Source organism: Epinephelus moara, chromosome 3 (assembly GCF_006386435.1).
Source record: "Epinephelus moara isolate mb chromosome 3, YSFRI_EMoa_1.0, whole genome shotgun sequence".
Lineage (NCBI taxonomy): Eukaryota > Metazoa > Chordata > Actinopteri > Perciformes > Serranidae > Epinephelus > Epinephelus moara.
Window position 1 is genome coordinate 12,283,766 of NC_065508.1, and position 3,010 is coordinate 12,286,775.

The 3,010-nt window shown below is 40.7% G+C and overlaps 1 protein-coding gene across 1 annotated transcript in view; it reads left to right on the forward strand.

Moving 5' to 3' along the window:
• Positions 1–854: 854 nt before the first annotated feature.
• Positions 855–3,010, forward strand: part of caln2 (calneuron 2) — a 54,475-nt gene continuing 52,319 nt past the window's right edge. Inside the window, exon 1 of the mRNA XM_050041505.1 lies at positions 855–864. The gene's annotated coding sequence lies outside the window, so the exon portion shown is untranslated. The remainder of the gene's footprint in view (positions 865–3,010) is intronic.

Here is a 3,010-nt window from a genome sequence, read left to right on the forward strand (position 1 = left end):
AATGTAATCATGTTTTAATTAAACCTCATTTAGGTCTGTTACCAGCATGCGGTTGTGTGTGTGTGTGTGTGTGTGTGTGTGTGACTGCGTGTATTACTGACATTGTGGGGACTTGCCTTCTTTTCAGGGACAAAATGCAAGTCCCCATAATGTAAATCATTACATTTTATGGTGAAGACTTGAGTTACGTTTAGGGTAAGGTAAGGGATGGGGTTAGGGTAAGTCTTCAGGAAATTAATGTAAGTCAGTGTAAGTTCCTGAAGTGATGGAAACATGACTGTGTGTGTGTGTGTGTGTGTGTGTGTGTGTGTGTGTGTGTGTGTGTGTGTAGGTGATAAGTAAATCCAGTCAGTCCAGTAACAGTCTTTAAAGGAACCCATCTCATACACGTGCTCATACTGCTGCTCAGACAGAGACATGTTGTTACTGTGCTGCACTCTCAGTCTTATCTCATCTCATTGATTCAGCAACTTTTTCTATTTTTCTGTTTGTTGCTCATCTCCTCCTGCATTTTTGTATTTACCTTTCTACAGTCTGGATTAAATCGGGTTGGGTGCGCACCTTTACTGACGCTTTTCATACAGTTATACACAAAGATCCACAGAGATTCAACAGTACGTGTTCACAGAATGTGTTCACTGAAATGTTTTTTATCAGCTTGTTGACTCTGTCCACGTACTCTGTGTTTGTACGTGTGCTTTTTGGATATATATTCAGGCTGATCCAAACCCAAACCATTTGGAACCAGACAGGATAAGAGGAATGCTGCTGCACCAGCTGAATTTGCGTGTCTGGAGGGATGATGGACTGGCAGCTGCCTGGCTCAGAAGAGAAAACAGACTAGAACAGCTTAAACCTACCAAGGTGTGAGATTTATTCATGCTGTGTGTGTGTGGGTGTGTGTATGTGTGTATGTTTGCCAGGGTTCCACGTATACAGGGTTTTTTGAAGGCTGATTCTTGATATATTTTGCATTGAACGTTCCTGAGACTGATATTTCATGCTTTACATTTGAGCATTTTCATGCCAAAAACGATAAGATTTCTATCACCTCATATTTTTTCCCTCAGGTGGAAAAAAGCTTTTAAAATAGCATTTAGGCCATCATGTTACACTAAAACTTCCCCTGAAACCTCATTAAAAATGTAATTGTTTCAGGGTTTAGCAGCTTCTATTGAATGCTGGGGGAGACTCTGGGATAAACGGAGCTTTTAATTTACCAAAACATTACTGGATAATTAAATGAGGAAATTAAATCTGCAAAGAGCACAAGGGGGGGATCTGTGGATCAGTCATGTCCACAGTGAATGACACTGACTGACAAGTAGCAGGATGATATGTTGTGACATATTGTGTAGTGTGTGTGTATTCCTGAGTGTATCTATCTATTTCAGGGAGATGATGAGTCACCCAGTAATCTCCAAATGGAAGCACTGTTACATTTTGAGGAAACATCCATCATGTCTCAAGCAGGTACTTGCAGGTCATCATCGAGGTAGTCGCAGTGCACTGCTAACTCATTAGCAGTTCTACCAACCTCTCACTTTGCCTGTTACTACTCCAGAGCTGGCAGTAATTCCTAATTTTATGGTCTGCGGACAGCAAGGGCACCAAACTATGTTAAAGTTACCGTGGCTAATGTCATTACAGCCTGTCAAACACACTTCACTGTAGTTATTTAGCTGACGGCTTACAAACAGTGAGCACCTGAAGCTTCATTGACTTTCTCAAAAGCACTCTCTGTGCTCTAGTTGCATACTATATACTAAATCAGACAGTGTTTTCATTATGCAAATACAGCATATTCCTAGTGGGGGAAATGCTTAGATCAAATATGCTCACTAATGCAACCATGCAATCTAAAATTGCTCCATTTTTGAGTGTGGTGCTGATGGACACCATTTCCCCATAATTCAGTCTGCAAAGAAGGAGCTACTCACAGCTGGGGGAAAAAAGGGATGGGAAAATGGTGGATGGTGGTGTGATGGTTCTGCCAAAATATCTCAATTTACTACACAGAGTATGCTACTCTATTTGTACATGATATGGAATGGGGACACACTGACTGACAGAATAAGGTTACTTCCTTTAAACGCTGCACAGTCTTATAAAGCAGGTACTTATATTGGATATCCAGTAATGTAATCCTGCTCAGTGATGTATTGTGATCACATTTAGTTACTTGTCACACAGATGAAACATTCAACATTAATTTTATTTCCTTAAATATCTGTTAAACATTTAAAACATTTACCTTTGACTATCTTGCTCTTGCTTTGGTGTGCCAAAAAAAGTCTCACAGCCAACACAACTCATAAGTCTTTCAGTAATGTAGCAGTTACAGGACATTTATGGGTATTTTTGGAATATGTAGTGCCTTTACACATAACTACCCAACCATGGACAGGATGCCTCTGGCTTAAGCCTTAGTGCTCTGGGCAAAATGATGTGAGAAAAATAGATTTTAATTTTCCACTCAGCCCCCACAACCTACACAGTGTCAGTCATTTTTATGACGTCTCATTATCTTGTTTAATGTTTCTGTGTCTTCACACAGTCTTTTCTGCACAGGTCTGCATGTTAAATCAAGTCAGTGTTGCATTATTTATGTGGTGTTGCAACTTTAAGTTTTACCCTCAGCTCTTGAAGGTATTTTACAGGCAAAGTATCCTCGAAAATTCACATACAGCAGTTTGTATGATATCTAATGAATAAGTGCCCCACGAGTGGCGTTGTGACGTTATATGCTTAACGTAAAGCTAGGTACTTACAAAGTTACATAGGTTAGGTCTAGGAAAAGAAACATGGTGACGAGGTATCTTAAAATCATGCAAAGTTCACTTGAGGCCCGTTTCCACTGAAGAAGTTCCTGGTACTATTTGGGGGGCAGGAACTACTACAGGAACGTCCTCTTGCTCGGCCCTCTCAACCGCCGTGTCTCCACTGAGAGAGCGGAGTCGGAGGAAGGTTCCTGTAAAGTTACGGGCTCTGGATGTGACGTAATCGTTGC